The sequence below is a fragment of the Hydra vulgaris genome, chromosome 05 (assembly GCF_038396675.1).
Source record: "Hydra vulgaris chromosome 05, alternate assembly HydraT2T_AEP".
NCBI classification, from domain to species: Eukaryota; Metazoa; Cnidaria; class Hydrozoa; order Anthoathecata; family Hydridae; genus Hydra; species Hydra vulgaris.
In genome coordinates this window covers 31,895,001-31,915,752 of record NC_088924.1, presented here as the reverse complement: position 1 = coordinate 31,915,752, position 20,752 = coordinate 31,895,001, and the positions used below count along the sequence as shown (strand labels likewise).

At 28.7% G+C, this 20,752-nt stretch overlaps 1 protein-coding gene across 1 annotated transcript in view; it reads left to right on the top strand.

Annotated features, from left to right (window-relative positions):
• The window catches only part of LOC100199875 (RNA-binding protein 41), a 74,382-nt gene that overhangs the window by 41,992 nt on the left and 11,638 nt on the right, over positions 1-20,752 (top strand). The gene's annotated exons all lie outside the window — the stretch shown is intronic.

Genomic DNA, 20,752 nt, shown 5'->3' with positions numbered 1-20,752 from the left:
GTTTTTGTTTTTATACATTATGTATATCACACTGTTTTAGTTTGCTTGTAACTTTTTTTGTCTGTTCTATATATTTGTGTCAATCAATAAATTACACATAAAATAAATACATTTGTTTACCCACAGCCACTATGTTTTGCCAGAATAGTGGATAAAGTTGGCAAAACACTTGCTCAGCTGTGCAAAAAATTATTATATTAGTAAAATTTTTAATATTATTGTTCAAGAGATTTTAATTTATCATTCAAGAGTTTTATTGTGGAATAGTTCACCATTCATCATTAGATAAGATTTTAGTTTTTTCTCATAAATAGTTGTATTTTTTTCGTCATGGATGATATTTGGAAGTATATTCCAAAGTTTAGGACCATAGTGGGATAATGCTAAATTACCAAAACGATTGCTGCATTTTGTTTCCTTTAAATTTAGTGTTCTTTCTGACATTGAGTAGTGAATTAAATTGCATAATGACGTTGGTGCTTCCAGAATAATAGATTTGCGCATTATTAAAAGGACCTTAAAATATATTCTTTTTCTAATTTTCAGCCAATGCAATTCGTTAAATTCCTGGTCGTTTACATGAATTTCTATTCTAGTTTTAAATACCAGTCTTGCTGCACAATTTTGAACAGACTGCATCTTTTTTAATAGTGACTTTTCAATTCCAAAGTAGAGGGAGTTGCAATAATTTAACTGGGCAAATATTAGTGAACATACTATGGTGCACAAATCTTTGTGCGAAAAAAATTGTTTTGTTTTGGATATTTTGCTCAATATATTGTAGCAGTTTTTAACAATCTTATTTATTTGTGTCTTTAAAGATAATTCGTTGTCAAGTATCACCCCTAAACTTTTTGCTGTGTCAACAAATCTAATGCATTCCTTGTTAATAAAAGTACCTTTAATAATAATATCTTTTTGAATGCTAGGTGGTGCAATGATTAATATTTTTGTTCTAAAATTTCTTTTTTAAATAACGTTTTTTTTTATCATAAAAAAATAACTAAGATAATTTAAGAAATAACTAAAATAATTTAAGAAATAATTAAATATCAAAATTTAACATCAACATCATCAAGCATTTGCAAATGTGTAAATGCTTGATGGCCAAATCATCAAAACAAAATATATTTATGGTTTACAATCACACAACTTCCTGATCAAGCCTGCAACAAACGACGCTTTTGCACAGTTCAAAATTAAGATATTAGAATCTGGTAAATAAGAATAAAAATTTTTTATTTCAAAGGTAATAATTTATTAATTACCTTTGAGGATTTTGTATTTTGTATTCCATCGGTTGACGTAACACATCGCTCATTTGAGGGTTTCTCGCGGGGTTGATAGCCGGGGCTAGAAAAAAATTTATAATACTTTATATTTTATAATTTTATGCTTACATTTACTATTTATTAAATACTGGCATACATTTATATATTTTTAAACTCTAATTTACTCCAACAAAATTGCAAGCAACAACTATTAAGTTGAGTTACTTTAAAATAGAGAATAAGTTAAAATACTAGGAAATGTGTAAATGAAGACTTGAAAATTTGTAAGTTGTATAAAAAAGAAAAACACGAAGATGGGTAAGAGTTATAGGATTTATTTAATGTTAAAGAAAAAGATCTGGATTAATAATGTTGAGTAAATAGCCAAGCAAAAATTAGTTTTGGCTTATCGTTATAGAGATGATAGCTTGTTTAAGCATTGACCATGATTGTATTTGTAGAAGAAAAAAAAAGAAATGCAACCTTACATCAATGGGAGAGTGGCTTAAGCTTGGCAGATAAAGCAGGTCTAATTACATTTACAATATGCTTTTAGAGTTTGTCTGAGTAACAGGGTTGTTATTTGTCAATATAGGAATGCCGACAATATTGCAATATTTTTTTGAATTAATAAATGAGTTTTGATGCCTAACAAAACTTGTGGATTTTAAGTCCAGAATTTAAACCACTTATTTAGCACTTTTTAAAAGTTTAGCAAAGTTGAAACACTTTTAAAAGACTTTGAGAAATTCTGGAGAACATTTTTTTTAGACTATGATGGAAATCTTGTCTGGAACACAAACTGTAGAAGTGTTAAATTGAGAAATTATTTTAGTATTGGAAGCCAGAGTAATTTCGATGTTTAACAATGGGTTAATCTGTTTAATTGTCAGTAATAGTTAAATTAGAGTAAGATTTCTTTGCAAATAACTCTGCTTTATTTGAGGGAGAAGTAAAAATTCAAACCCATGATTTAGAGATTAAATGTTAGACTTACTTTAGTTAATGACACTGTTGAAGACTAACCAAAAATCTCAACCTAATTGAGATAAGATACAAGATTTAGTAAACTGAGAATAACAGAGCTTAACATCAGACAGGATTTTTTTACATTAGCTTCTTGCAATAATAAAAGGACACTTTTTCTTAAGAGAGATGTTTTTTGTAAAAAAGATGAAAAAAATGATTAATGTTAAAAATGCGGAGTAGAATGAGACTTTAAATTGAAGAGAAGTAATAAAAGCTACTTTTAATCCAGAATAAAAATTTTAGTATCGTGTTGTAATTGAAAATGCTTATGTTGAATGCTTTCGACTTTTACGAAAAATGTGAGCTTCCTAATGCTTCTTAACAGGGCCTGTCAAAGTATTTTTTTACAAATTTAGTTTTGTTACTTAAATCCTTATTACAAAACCCTTATGTAAAATCCAATAAATCCAATTACTGAATCATTTCAAAATATCAGTAGTTTTAGGCTCCTGTAACAAATAAGATTGTATTAATTACAACAATGAAAGCAAAGGGTTTTAAATTACTTGTAATTTTTTTTTTTATATTTCTCAATACTTTGTTGGTGTAAAAGAGAGCATCTATTTTTTAAATAAAAATAAATGTTCAATTCATGTAAAAAGCCTAATGATGCATATTTCCGCATGTGCTCTTTCTAAACTTTTATTTACGCAAATTATTTTTAGTCTACACTTACCCCTCACACCGTAGTGGAAATAATTTGTTTGAAAAAATTGTCTACCAGAAATGGTTTGCATTTTTGAAACCACAATACTTTGAATAACTATTATCTAAATTTGAAAATATTCTGTCTACTTCTTTCAAAAAATAAGGGAGTTAAATGGCAGGTTATGGATTTTTGGTGTTCAAGATAGGTAACTTCCAAAGATAGTGCAAAATTTTAACAGATTTTGAACTTTAACATTTAAATGAATTAACTATAGAAATGATATGTTCATCTTTTTCCAGTTAGGAAGATTTTATTAATTCTTTTAACACGTGAATATTTTTTAGTAGCTTTGAACGTTCTCCACCGTTAAATTGACCACTGCAGCTTAGGCCTTTGAAAACCTAATATTTGGTTCCACTCATTTGTCGATAAAGTGGTATCCATTGATTGCAAATATTTTGCAAGATTATTATAAATTCTGTTTATATTTCCACAAAGTTAATGAAGTTTCTATAGATATGACCCAAATATTTTCAAAATTTAGATAATTGTTGTTCAAAGTATCGTGGTTTTGAAAGTGTAAACCGTTTCTGGTGGACATTTTTTTTCAAATAAATTCTTTTCCCTATAATATAAAATGACTAGAATATGCAAAAACTTATGATAAAAATCTAATCAAAATTTATGTAAAAATTAAATTTCAAGGCAGATGACATTCTATAAAAAAACAGATACACATTCTATAAAGAAAACAGATAAACATTCTATAAAAAAACAAAAAGAAGTAAAATGGGTGAGGGGAAGAAAACCAATTTTTCAGCGCCTATAGCTAGCCCTCCTAAAGGGGGTCCCTATATTATAAATTTTTTTAAAACTGAATTTTGGCTGAAATTAATCTTTGTAGAAAGAAATTTGATAAAATTTATCATAGAAAGTTTGAGACAAAGCAATTGGTCAATTGATATATCCATAAAATTACCTAAACTTAGAACATTTTGCCCATATTTTCAGGATCAAATCATTTCACTTTTTTAAAAGTGCAATGACCCCCTGATGATTTTTCAATAAAAACAAATTTTTTATATGCTTAACTTTAGATTTTTGACCCCAATTTTTTTTTTAATTATTTTTCTGCTATTTTTATTAAAATTGCAGGAAAAAAGCTAAATACTAAAAAATTTGATTGATAGAAGTTATTCTAACTAATTTTTTTGCAAAGTTTGTTTTCTTTTTGAAATACATGAATCAGTAAAAAAATTGATCGTGGGACACTATAAAAGTGGAAAAGGATATAAAACTATTTCTAAAATAGTAAATGTTAAGCCTAATAGTGTAGGAAATATCAATAGAAAATATTAAAATATGGGTACCGTAAAAAATTTGCCAAGAAATGGACGCCCAGCTAAGGCTACCTTACACATTAATAGAGAAACTATTCAAAAAGTTGAACAAGATTAAGGATTACCTGCACCAAAGCTAGCAAAAGATTTACAAACAGATCATGGTGTAAGTGTAAATCCTCAAACTGTTTGCAATTGTTTGAAAAATCAAGGTTTGTAGGTAGAGTTGCTCAAAAAAAGCCTTTTTTTGAGTAAAATGAATCAAAAGAAAAGATTCGCTTGGGCTAAGAAACATTCAAAGCCCTGATAATATATATATATATATATGTATATATATATATATATATATATATTTATATATATATATGTATATATACATATATATATATATATATATATATATATATATATATATATATATATATATATATATATATATATATATATATATATATGTAAATATATGTATATGTATATATATATATATATATATATATATATATATATATATATATATATATATATATATATATATATATATATATACATATATATATATATATATGTAAATATATGTATATGTATATATATATATATATATATATATATATATATATATATATATATATATATATATATATATATATATATATATATATATATATATATATATATATATATATATATATATATATATATATATAAGGGTGGGGCAAAAGATAACAAATTTTCCAATTAGGGTCTGAGACAAATGAAAAGCAGTGCTTTATATGAAAGTAATTATTAGACAAAAAACTGATTTATAATATACATCATCGTTTTCTAGCAACTTAGTCTGCAAATTAATGCACTTTTGAGCCTTTCTTGATATAGGTTTTCGCCTCTAATTCCACATCTTTGTAACAAAATAAAGCAAGTAACCAACATGGCATGCATTACAAATATCAAGCATACAAATGTTAAGTATAAGTGTCTTACTTATGGTAGGAAATCAGCTTTAGTTTCTAAACTAGGCAAGTCTATTCTCGATTTCTTCATTTGAATGATAACACCATGGCGTGAATCGTGTCCGTAAACTTTACCGCAGACCGCCAATATATCTTTGATATTTCTCTCAACATCTTGGGAATGGCATGGAAAATTAGGTAGAATAACTTTTGAATGACTAACAATTGTTTCTGACTTGATGTCATCCAGAAGTGAAGGTGAAGCAAAGATGGCCTTGTACGAGCATGCAGAATTTTTTCACAAGCGAATTTCCTGATATTTCCATCATCATCACCAACAGCTGCCACCAAGATGTTTTCTGGATGGCAAAAGTAGCTGTTGTTTTGCAATACTGGCGCAACAATCTCCTGATCAGGCTTGTCAAGTTTCTGGTAAAGCGACAACATGAAGAAGAAATTCTTGGCACCATCTTGGCATGTTGGATGAGATTTGATATGAAACCATGACGGTGCATAGAAGTTCAGCATGAATAAAACAATACATTGAAGATTATGAGAAGGATATTGTTCGCAAACATACAACCTCAACAAACGATTGGCTTTAGTTAGCCATCTGGCATGACTGACTGCACCAGGTTGAGCAGTTTGCAAGTAGTCAATGTAATTGTTACTGGCGTTGTAACCACATTGAACTAACAGACATATTTTCAGCAGGTACACCTGATCTGTACTCAGGTCACTCATTAGGGTCTCATCAACCTCAGCAACGCAACCTGATACAGGAGAGAAGTCAATTATAGGTTTATGTTGAGGATCAAATTCCATCACGCCTGCTAATTGTCCTTTGGAAGTTCTTGAACCAGTAGATTTCCCATCAATAACTTCTATCAGTTTTCTCAAAGGCAATTCATTTGTATGCAGCATACAAACTAACCATTGAAGTGGTCTTTGAAGATATTGTTCAATTTTTCGGATTATGCCATTACTTTTTCCTACATTAACATTGGTTCCATTGCAAACAAGTGCTCTTAAAGTTGTTTCTGATTTAGTATTCTAACAACCGATAAAATTTCTTTTGAGATGTTGTCAGATCTGTTTGATGCTGAAACAACATGTTCAACATTTTTAACTTACATCGAGTCGATCCTACACGTGTAAGAGTAACATCAATCTTACCATTAAAACCAAGACAAACAATTTCTTGATTTTCCTCTGCATGACTCACAACTGACTTCTTCCGATATGCAGATCTTTGACGGCGTAGTTTGCTGGGATGTATAGCATTTTCAGGGAAAAGAAATCTGAGGTCTTTCAAGGCACAATTCACAATTAAACAGGCATCTGGATTGCTACTTTTAGAGCGATTAATAGCTTTACACAGTTCTGGATAATGATTTCTGCTTTGTGCACATCTGCTGCCATCACTATCACTGGTCTCCTCGTCTGTTATATCTGAATCATCTATGGAGCTACCACCAGTGTCTTGACTTTCTGAACTCTTTTCCATATCAACATTATCAAAATCTTGAAAAGTAAAACTGTATTCAACCGTTTTCAATTTCGTTTTCTCTAGGAACATTGCCGCTTTCCTTTTTCTTTCTTCTGACTTCTGCAGTTTACCTGTCACCACTGGATTGATATTTCCAATCACCATTTTTTTTGGTAGTGTGTTGGTCAACCCAGAAATTCCACTCAATAAGAGGAATCTTTCTGTCGACTGGACATTACAATCTGCTCTATTTGCAATTCCAGCACTAACACACTTACATAGACAAATGTCAAACAAATTGCTAAAACTTGACAATATCTTTTGATATGTCTCAGAAGTTCGCTTTGCATCAGGATATTTTCGTAGATCATTCCCTTTGTCAATTAGCCGTTTCACCTTTTTCATTACGCTACCGAACGCAATCATAGGTATGCTAGCTGTGTTATAGATCTCAATCAAGTCTGTCGCGACGGTTCTCACAATGTCATTAACAGATTGGCACTGCTGTTTCTGGTGAAAACAATATGCACAGAAAACGTCTTCCCATGTCGGTAGCATATTTTTTTTCAGTTCCTTCGGAAAACCGAACACTGAGTGTCGACTTGTACTTCTTGTGCTACAGCTAGCCATATCTAACTTGCTACTGCCAGGTTGCAACACAAATTAGATCCAAATTTTCAACATCTACAAAACAAATAATATCTAAACTAACGTTAATTATTACTACCTAAAGGTTTCAATACATACAAGTCATTAATTAGCCATTCAGAATCACAAATAAACAAAACATAATATTGTACTATGGTAAATATTTTACAATATTTCGTTCAATATTTTGTTGCGATCAATATTTCGTTTTGTTCATTTCGTTCATTTTGTTCATTTCGATCAATATTTCGTTGCGATCCCTAGACATGGTACTAAAAATTAAAAACACCAATTTTTTTGAACAGTTGATGGGGGAGCATCAATTTACTATTGTCTGCAGGAGGCAACCAAAATTTGCCCCACCCTAATATATATATAACATATATAACATATATATGTTCTGGTAACATATATAACAACATTCTTAAGATTATCAATGATAAATTAGTTAAGAAAAGTTTTTTTTAAAAAGCAGTTTGCTAAACTAAAACTCAACAAATTTTTCTTGTTTTTGGTAAAAAATCAAATATTTATTCTACAAATTATGCTTTGTAAGCGTCCTTTTTTTTTGTCATACTCTGTTGTTTTTACTTTTTCAAACTCCCTAAATTAATTTCTACTTTACTGAGCGGCCAACTTATTTTTTCGGTCCTCTTCATTGTGAACAGATTTAAAAACTCTTACACAAGCTTAATTGCCTGTTCAGAGCAGCGGTTAACTACATATAGTTGGCTAAAAAAATTAATGAAAGTTTTAAATTGGTCTACAAAGCTCCAAAAAGATAAAGGACAGTTCAGTTAAGGTTTATCATCGTTTTTACTCAAATTTAACAGATTGAAATTAAACCACAAGTTTCTACCAACCAACTATGACAAGCTAGGTGGTTTCTCCTGGGTGAAGTCTAGATTATTTAGAAAGATTGGGTTTTCAGACTTCTCATAGTGTGAAAGGACATGTTGTCAGAAAAAATTTTTTCAACTTTTTCTTTCTTATCGTCTTCGAGTTCTTTATCTGTGAGACATAATAGAATAAAGTTTTGATCCAAACGCCATGTATGTCTCTCCATTGATTTCAATATTTCTTCAGTTCCCTATAGAACATTAATAACTTCTGGATCATATGGTTCTACCCAATTTTTATACTATATAATCTGCCAGTATGCTTTTTGAAAAGGTGCAGAGGAAACTATAAACCAACACACAAACCATACAGTATAAATTACAGAAATAAATTCTGTCATTCTAGTGATTTCTTTTTGTAAATTAGCTGTGAATTGGTAAGGCAAATGATTACCTAAAACTTGAGTTTTAAAATAGTATATAGACTTTGCATGCAAAAAGTGCATGGGAAACTGATACCGGAGCATAAACATTAAAGCTTGTATCTGAACATAAGTAGGTAAGTGTAAATTCTACTAGTTTTTTATAATCACCTCATGGAAACACTAAATTAGCAAGTGCATACTTGCAAAATTGAACAGTCTTCAATCTGTTTTTCTGGATATGTTTCTAAAGCTGCAACTTTTTTAAACTTTTTGAACTTTTATTTATCCATGATTCCTTTATTTCGATTTTGATTGGCTTGGAAAACTTTGAACATCAGGTTTTCAGGAGCATAAGTTTAAAGTTTTTAATGTAAACTTTTTCCAAAAATGTTTACTATAAAGATTGTAAAAATGTCTTCGACATGCAAACTGTAATATAATTGAATTCCGTGTTTGACAGAACTTAATGTTTGTGCCGGATGAGATTTTCTAGTACTGATGACTAGTAGTCATGATGAGATTTTCTAGTACTGTGTTCCATTTGTGGAATGCCAAGTGAATAGCCATGGTGATTTATACCATAAATCACCATCAATATTCACAAGAACAGCAAAACGATTTCTTTTTTGTTTTGTACCAATAGTAACATCCTGCAAAAATTTTCCATCAAAGTGTGCATTTATTGGAAATTTATTTTGAATTGCAGCTTTTATTATATCTTCTTGATATCTAGCTGCACTTGTACTTGCTACTTTCTTTTTTGCATGTCTGATGAGAGGTTCAAAAAGCAAGAAATCTGTCAAACTGCCCCTAAAAGTTATTTCCTCATTTGCAGCAAACTGTGTTTCAGAAAGTTTCTCTAACACTTTTTTATCTTCAAATAAAAATGTCTTTGAATGCGATTTTGTGATTTTTGGTAGCATCTTTACTTTTTTTTAATTCTTCTTTTGGTTTTTTATTTTAAAAGAAAGATTATGATAAAAAGGTTATGATAAAAAGGCAGTTTATGATAAAAAAAATATTCTTAACTTATGTAAACGTATGGGATGAACTCATTTTTTAATACTTTTAAATTTTTTTAAAAAAGTTTGAAAAATAAAGACTGTTTTTGATTGTGACAGACGTGAGTTATACATTTTTAAATGTAAACTTCCCAACCAATTCCAAATTATTATTTAAGGCTTTAATAGTTCATAGAAAAAAAGGTGTTTTATTTCACTGTTTTATTTCAAAGGACCTCGTTTTTTTCAAAAATCGGGGATTTGGGGCACAAATTGTAAATGCTGGGATCAAAAACTGGGTTTCAAATATATTTTTTTTCAGCATGAAATTGTTTTTTACCTAACTGGTTAACTAACCCAGGTGGTTGGGATTTAATTTGAAAAAACTGTTGAAAAATGGCGCACCCTAATGTTCACAATATATACCTATATACAAACATACTAATAAATCTATATTCATCAATAAATTTTAAAATTCATACAGTAATTTTTAAGTGCTCAAAAATTATGACCATATAAATTTGAGAGGGTTACAAATTTTATTATACCACAATTGTTGAACACCAAGAGATTTTTTTAAGAATTTTAAAAATTATCAATGAATATAAATTTTATTAAGAATAGCAAGAAAATAATTTATCTACTTGTTGCTCTCATATTTTGGGCAGCTGTCGCCAAAACTTTAGGGCTTTTTTTCATCCAGGTTCCAATCATCTCATTTTTTGCAAAGCACCTTTGTTTGATATAAGTATAAACATATAAATGTTTGGAGCTCCATGTCTGGAAGTTAAAAATTAGGAAGAATCTCAAACGTCAAAAAATGCTGAATCTGCCCCTGCACGCAAATAGAGTGCTCAATGTTCTTAAAAGAACAGAGCAATTATAAAGTAGTAGAAAATCACTTAGCAATAATTTTTTTTATTTCACACTGCGTTTCATCAGTAAAGATTCATCAGAAATGAATGATCAAATTAGTAAAACTTAAATTTATACCAAAAATTAACTTACAGGAAGTCACAATTTTCACACATTTATATATATATATATATATATATATATATATATATATATATATATATATATATATATATATATATATATATATATATATATATATATATATATATATATATATATATATATATATATATAACTGTATTGGGCTGTATATATGCAATATATACCAGAACCATGGCTAGGCTATATCACACAAAATAGCAAATTTGCAAATTTGAGACAAAAATGAGACGCTATGGTCTTATTTATTTTTTAAAAAGTTATTTATTCAAAATCATTTATTTATTAACAAGTACTTGTGAATTTTGATAAATCAGAAAAACAAACATTATCAAGGACTTTTTTTTTAATTAGTGCGTACATACTTTTATATTGCACTCTTCCTCTCCCCATACGTTTTTGTACACTATTTGAAGGCCCTCCCTCTCCCCCCTCTGTGCGTACATCCTTTATGGACGACCCCTTAGTATGTTATGTTATAATATAATATATAAATTTAGTTGATAGTATATACACTGTTTGATAAATATTAAAAATATATTATTCATAAAATATATAAACACTAAATACAAATTATTTAAACAAATAATTATTAAAGCAAACAGCAATGCTATTGTTATAGTTATTTTAGCACTAAATTTGTTAAATGTGCTATCTTAACTTATACACAATGCATCAGAGTAATATATAATTGCTAATAAAACACTAATAAAAAACTAAACAAGAATATATATATCTATACATAAATATTTATTTCAAACAAACATGGGACAACTCATACATACTTAAAATTACTCCACTTTTTAATGGTGTCTGATTGGTATTTTACAATTAGGCAAGAGTATGCATTTCGTATTAATATTGATTTATACAGATAAAAAAAAATAAAAATAAGATAAAACTACAATTTTTATCGTACAATGATTAAAATAAAATACAAAATTAAAAAAAACTGGTTTTAAAGTACTGTAATTTAATTGAGGTTTTCGAAAATTTCTAATGCTACAAAATACAAAGACTAAAAAAAGTTGTACAACTTTTTATGCAGAGGTTAACATACAAGAAAACTACTACTAAATTGATTGTTTGAAAAGTTGTACAACTTTTTATGCAGAGGTTAACATACAAGAAAACTACTACTAAATTGATTGTTTGAAAAGTTGTACAACTTTTTATGCAGAGGTTAACATACAAGAAAACTAAATTGATTGTTTGAAAAATAAAATATTATTACTTTATATATATTTTTATTTATTGTTGGTATTATCATTAATATTGTTGGTATATAAATATTTCTTTATTGTTTGCATATTTTATTTTACCTGTAGTTAGATAACTTAACAAGATGATAAAGTAATAGATAATTAATTATTACTTTATATCTTAGTATATATTTTTCTTTTACCTGTAGTAAGGTCTGAGACATAAACCTCTCTTATGTAAGTTGAGGGTAAGAGTAGCTAATTAACTCAAATAGTTTTTTTCTTAGAAATAGTGTTGTGGTAAAATTATACAGTTTTTTTTATATTCTTTAATGAAGACAGTTTCAAGAAAATCATCTAGTTAAAAATTTATATATGTATATAAATATATATATATATATTATATTATAAATATTTATATATATATTATATATATATATATATATGTATATATATATATATATATATATATATATATATATATATATATATATATATATATATATATATATATATATATATATATATATATATATATATATATATATATATATATATATATATATATTAGACTGCTTCATTTTGGGGTCATGAAAAAATTTAAAGTACCATGGAGTCTTATCTGCTGTGCAGACCCCTATTTTATTAATAGAATTTTTTTTTTTTTGAATTTTGACCATTTTCAGGGGTTGCTCAAGTGTCCCAATTGCCTGAATTTAGACATTTTTAAGCCTATTTTTAGCATATTTGAGCAAGTTCTAAAACTCAAAATAATTGAATTTTTTTTCTTTCCAGAGTTTCTTCTAAGTTAAAAGAAACAAATGGTATTTTTATTTATCTAAAATATTTCATGCAAATCTATCTATAAAATTGCAAATTTATGCAATTTTTTCCGATTTTTATGCAACATAATAACTTTTTTGATATGTTAAGTCATTTGGAAAAAACACTAGATATGTTGCGTAAAATGTCTAGCGATTTCATTTAAAAAATTTCTTAATAATAGTGTTATTTTTTACAAATATTATGTTATATTTTTATATTGTTTTTTTGTTTTTCTTGGAGGTTTTGCTTTTACTTCCTTTTGTAAATGTACAAAAATAAAAGTGAATCTTGTCTTTTTTCTCCCATTCTGGCAATATCAATGTCGTCCTTCATGAGTTTAACAGTTCTTTCAGAGCAATCATTAACAACTGCAAGATTAAAAACATCTTTAAATTTTAGGTAGAAATTGTTACAAGTCCAATATTCTGGTGGGGTTTTCATCCATTGACAGTCACTTTTACTCTGCCCTATCATAAAGAATAAAAGCCACAAATTTTCTGTGACCAATTCAACTAAGCTTGGCGGCTTCGGTCCACTGAAGTCTAAAGAATTGAGGTCCTCTATGTTAGCTTTTATTTGGGCTAACTAATATTTATCTAAGCTACGAAATTCAAAGCTGTATAGTTTTTGAGCAATTTCACCACTTTCTTCACAGTTTTCATCAGCTAAGGCTAGAACAAATAGGTAAGGGTCCAGAAACCATGTGTGCCGTTTCATTGATTCAATGACTGATTCTGCCCCAATCAGATTGTACTCCTTAAACCTATTCATTCGCCAAAGAGCTCTCATATCCTGGATAAACAAAAAATTGTTAAGTAACTAGCTTTCCTTAAAAAAAATTAGTTTTTAGAAACTTTTAATCAAAACTTTTTATTCATAACAGAATCCTTATATATATATATACATATATATATATATATATATATATATATATATATATATATCTATATCTATATATATATATACATCATACTTGTTAACTTGGTACCTACCTGACGAGGAGCCACAGCAGATAGTTCAGCTTTGAGAAACCAGGTAGTATAGAAAACAGCCACAAAAGTTGCCACTTCAGTAATTTCATTTTTCAGTTGATTTGTTAGACTGGGTATTGCATCCATTATGGGGCTGGAGCTTTAGGTAATAGATAGCTATAAAAATATACATTTTTATTTTTTTGAAAAGCTAAATATTTGATCATGTATAACAAATTCATTTTTTTTTTGCTATGAAGCTATAATTTTTTAACTTTGTTCTTTTTCCTATCATAAACATACTCTCTACCTTTTGCCATAAAACGGGCATGATGGATTGCACTGGGTGTACGAAACTTGTACTTTTCCTCAGAAAGCACCATAAGTGTAAACTCTGTCAGCTCAATGTAGTCCTTCCTTGTAGCCCTATCCTAAAAATTAAATTAAATCAGAAGTATATTGGTATAATGCAATAAACATAGGTATGTATATTTTTGTCTTATAAAGAATAATAGAATAAAACAAGAAAAATCTAGGGTATATTACTACTTCATAGTACATATTGTATACATAACTACGTATTAAAATATCTAGTCATCGGGCTACCTTTTTCAGAGACCCATGGGTGAAAATATTTCTGCAGAACGTTATACTTTAATGCTCTGATGACCAAGCCATATTTCATCTGGAATAGTCAATATTCTCAACACCTTTTTACTTAGAATGTCAAAAAAAAAATCAAAGAGCTCAAAATTGAAAAAATACTCGGGTACAATAATATTTTACAAAAATATTAACCGATTTTGTAAAACTCTTCCTGGTTCTCTACATCAAGCTCATTCCATGCTGATTTTAATATTTTAAACAGCATATTATCTGGTCCAGAAGTAACACTACTTGGATAATTTTTCCAGAAATGTGTTATGTGTAGCTCGTTTACATGTTGGCATGCAATAGATAAAACTGGTCGTTGAAAAACTTCATTTACCAGTAAAGATACAGCTCCATTTTTGTTTCCAGTGTTGATTCTGGTTGTATCAGCTTGTATACTGTTTGTAAGGTCAAACCAATTCAAGATATTACATTTTTTGATTTTCGCCAGTTCCGGAAGAAATTGCTGGAATTCCCAACAGGTGCGTTTCCATGTTACCGTATATTAATATTGCTAAATGATCTTTTTCCAATTTTTTCCCATCAGTATATTCATGACATACTTTTCCATCAAAATGGAGTAGAACTAAAATGAACTAAAATGTTCTTATTATTATTTCTGAAATTTCTCAAATGGTCCATGATCCTCTTTGATTCATCATAAATGACTTTATCTGCTGCTCTTAATGCTGTAGAGGTTGAACATTTAAATTCATCTATATTTCCACCTGATTTAGCAATTATACTATTAACCATGACAGTATGCTGCCTATGACTTATTTCTTCCCCAACAGCAGTATCAGCAGTTCTCTTGAGAATATCTTTTGGAAGTAGAAGAGTATCTGCTTTTTTGACTTTCTTCTTTAACTCTGGATCTGGATATGGGAAATCATCATTATCTTCATTTTTATCGGATCCATTTGAGCTGAATTCACTCTCTGACATGGTTTCATTCAAACTTGATCTCATTTCAAACTTGGATAAACTCCTGTTAACAGAGGAAATGTACCTTGTGTCTAATCCACCTATTCTTGCTTTTCTATCTCCTAATTGGTCTAATAAAAAAGCAATATCTTCAGTCTTGTCTGGACAACTTCTTTTCTTATCAGCTTTAATGATTGTAATCAGAGTATCGAGCTTTTTAATGCTTTTGATGACCAAGCCATATTTCATCTGGAATAGTCATTCTTTCATCTGAGTTAAAAGTTTCCTTCTTTTTTCAATTTCTAATAAAGTTTGTCTTGATTTGTTTTTTTTTTAACAGTTTTTCTCTATCTTTTTACTAAAAAATGTTATTTGTAGATTCTGAACATTTTACAACACATCTATTTCTGTTATTTAATTTATTTAACAGCAGACATTTGTTATATTAATTGTTTTCCTCTAATAAATGATAATATACAAGTAAAAGAAAAACATATACAGTCTGGTATCTACCTAGTTGTTTGTAATTGCAAAATCTGAAATCCACCTTTCAACCAAGGTGCAATTAACTTTGAAAGAGTGCAGCATAAAGAGTTTTCATTATGACATCTGATTTCAAAGTGCTATGTCAACAGACATTAGTGTTTTGTCAACGGACAGTGGATAATTCTACTTTCTTTTTGTTTTGGATGCTTCTCCTTTAAAAAGCTCTTTAAAAGTATTAAATGTAGTTTAATACTTTTAAAGTAATTTCTTTTAAAGTAGTAAACACAAAGCATAGAAATTGGTAAAAATTATGCAATTTTTTAGTTTTTTAATTTATTGATAAATGTTGTATACTGCTGGAAATACAATTCTCAACTTAATATATATATATATTATATATATATATATATATATATATATATATATATATATATATATATATATATATATATATATATATATTTATTGATAAATGTTGTATACTGCTGGAAATACAGCTTTCAACTTAATATATATATATATATATATATATATATATATATATATATATATATATATATATATATATATATTTTTTAATAATTTTTGGAAAATTTTCCCACCCACTCTAAGCTTATAAGATCCCCTTCCCTATTCTCCCATTTATTAATTTTTAATTGTTGTTAGCAAAAACTTTATATCTCAAAACTAAAAAAAAATCAGTGAAAATCAGTCATTGATAAAAACAAAAACTTCCAGTGTAAACAGGCTTTAAAAATCACTGACCTGGTAAATCTCGGATTTAATAGCATATAAAATCCTATTGAAATTATTCTAAAACAGCTGTTCAAAAATGCGCATTTGACCGCAAGCCACGCTAGAATTAAATAGTTTTAACCGTATTTTGTAAAAAATATTAGTTCGGATTTATAGACTAAACTTTTTAATAAAAGATACTTATATTGTACTTATGTTATTTATTAACTGAATTACTCAACTATTTATTAACCACCATGTCATTTATTATAATAATATTAATTATTATTAATATATTAGCATCAATTAGTTAATTAATAAAAAAATATTCTGAAAAAAAAACGAAAATAGTATCCAATTGGAATTGAAGCCGGAGTGCAGGGACCATGATCGAATTTATTAACCACTACACCACACAATAATGCAGATCGATAAGTTAATTAAGTTTACATAAAATGAATTTGTTTTGAGGTATAATATTTTTTAAGTAATTAAAGCACTTTGAAATAAAATAACTTCCGTATGATTAATACGTAAGCATTATGTTCCCGTTACACTATCAGGGAATCACCCTGACCTGATAAATATATATTAGATAGGCAATTCCGCAACAGTGGCGGTTGTAATATTTGACACTCTTTAAGGTATTAAAAATGAACCAAAAATAGAAATGGCTTAAAACTTTCCAGAAATCTTAAATACTATTATATAATTTAGTATGCAAAAGTTACAGCATTAAAGTCTTAAACTTTTTTCAAAAATTAACTCTATGTAGCGTGACAGACGTAATGTTTACTTTTTACCACTTCTGAACAAACTTTGTCAGACTTAATGCAATGAACAGCATGGTAAAAAAAAATTATTTGATGTATGTATTTAGCACATATTGATATTATTATATGCTGAGTTTCATAGTTTTTACTTGAAGTTTTACAAGCCTTTTTATATTTTTTTTGTTGTGATGGTTGTAATCATGATGATTGTAACAAAAAATCTGGTATTACAGGGCTTGTGATGAAGAAAATCGTCAAGCGTGTTATATCGCACTTGTAAAATTAGAATAATTTTACGAGCGTGATTATGTGCGCTCAAGATAACGTCGGCGAGCACGATCATGAAAATTGCTGAAGGCCATGCTCATAAAAAGCTTTTTATTTTTTATATCTTTTTTTACTTGTTACATAATTCTTTCGTCAAAAAATGTTTGAATTAGTTTCACACTCATGAAACTACTTAAACGAAGTAGATTTTTATACTTCCAAACTTCTTGTATATTGTCTGATCGTATAATTTAGTGACTTAGTTTTGCTTCGTTGTTTTGATATATTTATTTTAAAATGTTACGCTGTAAACTTAATTAACGGTTAATGGTTTTTATATTTCTTGATATTTTTTATTCAAATTAATTATTTAATTTTTTTCTAAAATTTCTTTTTTAAATTACGCTTTTTTTATCTCAAAAAAATAACACAAGAAAAATTTGAAATAATAATAAATAAGAATAATAACTTTCCATTTAATAAATGTTGACATCATTACTTTGTTTCCTTTTCGAATGTGATTGCGAACATTCTAAACAACAGAATCGTTTTAAATTTGAGTTAAAATAAATAATAGTTAATAAAAAACCTATAATATGAACAAAAACTAATTTTAAAAATTACTCTTATATTAATATTTATTTTTATTATAAACGATCTGTGGAATATTACCAACAATAAATCAAATAAATATTACTTGATATTTTCACAAGATTAAAAATACTCTGCAGCTTCAATTTTCTTATAATGATTTTCTAATTTTCTATTTTTATTTTATTTGCGCATTTTTGTATTCACATTGTGTTTCCACGTGCACATTCCATTATTGAATATAGTGACTATTAACGACTTCAAACTGCTCATTCATTACGTTAGTGCAAAAGAGAACGACGTATGCTTTTTATATTTAATATCAGTGCTTTGATAATAGAATATCTTTAATAAAAAATCTTTTTTAAATATTTAATAAAAATAAAAAAATAATCCCGAACTATTGGACGAGCGTTATTTTATGCGCTCGTTTTTAGCTGAACGAGCGTTGTTTGTCGTGCCTAGAACGTTTGAAAATACCGTTTACGGGCGCGTTTTACAAGCGGAGCGCGATCGCGCTCGCTCCATCACAAGCCCTGCATTAAAAAACAGCATTTAAAATGACCCATTCAATGATGTAAGAAAAAAAGTATACAGTGCTGGCCAAAAAGATCCGACCACGCATTGTTTATCTATGTATACAGTATGTACATTGTAGTGTAGGCGCTTTCCTTGGAATTTCACCATCACGCTTTGCATGTGTGATTGGCTAGTTATCAGCCAATCAAAACAGTTGTACCATTGTTATATATACCATCGCATGTGTGGCTGTGAATTACTATTTGCATTTGACTATGGCGACAACATCACCTGGAAATCGTGCTAAAATACAACTTTTGATGGAAGACAAGAAGTCTGAACGTGCAATTGCTGCACGTTTACACATGCCAAAGACGTCAATCAGCACATCAAGTCAACATGCACCACCGCTGCAGGAAGATCCAGTGGCAGACTGAAATGTACTACATCAAAAACTAAAGCTATGATCCGCCGTGCAGCCACGAAGGACTCACTGCCATTATCTTCACAAATTCTCAATGAACTGCCTTCTGATGTCAATATGAGCTCTTGCACCATTCAGCAACGTCTTGTGGACAATTTCAGTCTTCAATCCTATCGCGCTGCAATAAAACCACGGCTATCTCAGAAAAATATTTGTGACCGCCTCAAATTTTGTAAAGCACATAAAAATTGAACCGTGGCAATGTGGTGACGTGTCATGTTCTCAGACGAATCGCAGGGGAAACAACTTGCTACGAATAAAGTGAATTTTCGACGGCCACCAAACACACGTTACAATGCCTGTTATGTTGCTCCAGCGGTAAAACATTTTGCCTCCATACTGTATAGTATAGTATAGCCTCCATACTGGAGGCGTGGTCCTAAAAAAAAACGCCTGATTACTGTGACTCTCTTGTTGCCTCTATGCCTCAAAAAATAGAAGCTGTCCTCAAAGCCGGAGAAATACATTCAAGGTACTAGAAACTCTTTTCTGATGTGAACCACTTGTTGGTTTTTTTGAAAGTGTGTCATTGACTTATGGGAATGTTGTTTGTTGCGTTTAATTCAATCATATTATCATTAAATTGAAGTGGTATTACGTTTCTGTCTAAAAACCTTAGCAGTTGGATCTTTTAGGCCAGCACTGTAAATGATTATTTAAAACTATGTGAATTATGTTAAAAAATGAACTATAACATTATCAAAGTTCTCAATTATGGTTTTACGATTATTTATTCCAAATTGGAGCTGTGCCAAAACCAAAATTTTGACCGATACTGATGCCAATACTGATACTGAGTTATTTTCCAATACTGTTATCTATACCAATACTGACACCCATACTTTAACCAGTTCTCTCAAAAACAAAAACTGGAATATTTTTTTATTTTATAATTTGTTTATTTAAAAAATAGGTTGAAGAGACAAAATCAAGTATTTTTAATTTGATAATGGGCAGCTTAAACACTTTAAAGTAAGTTTTGCTTATAGTGGCATTTTGGTTTTCTGTGATTTCCACCACAACAAAGGATTGCTTTCTTTGTCAATAAGGTCTTCATTTGAGTAGAGTTGAATTTTGTTTTATAAAGTTTCATTTGAAATTGAAGTTTGTGATTGACCGATTTGTTTAGAATTAAATCCTACAAGTTCTTTAAAGCAATTGTCAAAATTTATTTCTACTATATCTTTGTATTCATTTAGTACTGTACCATTATTTGCATATTCTGAGTCAATAATTTCAATGTCACAAGCTGCAGACTGATCATTTTCAGTAACTTTTATGTTTTTTATATTTTCATGGGTTTTAATAAGTTAAATGGTTATGTTCTCAATACTTGTTTTAGCAGCTGAGAAGTTGTTTTCATTTTTTAACATTTTTAATTTGAATCAAGATTGTTTAATTTGGATCAAGATGCATTTAATGAAGAAAGCTTACCTTTTTCAAGTGCATATATGGTTAGAGGTTTCATTTGTTCATAAATTCGTTCTAAAATATGATAGGTACTATTCCACCTTGTTGGAACGTTTTGAATAAGTTTGTGCTTAGGAACATTGTTTGCTTCTTGAAGTGCTTTAAGTTTATGGCAGGCTTAGGGAGAATGGATGAGATGCCCAACAATTGAATGGCAGTTTGCAATGACATTCTTGACTACTGTTTTTTCAAAAATACA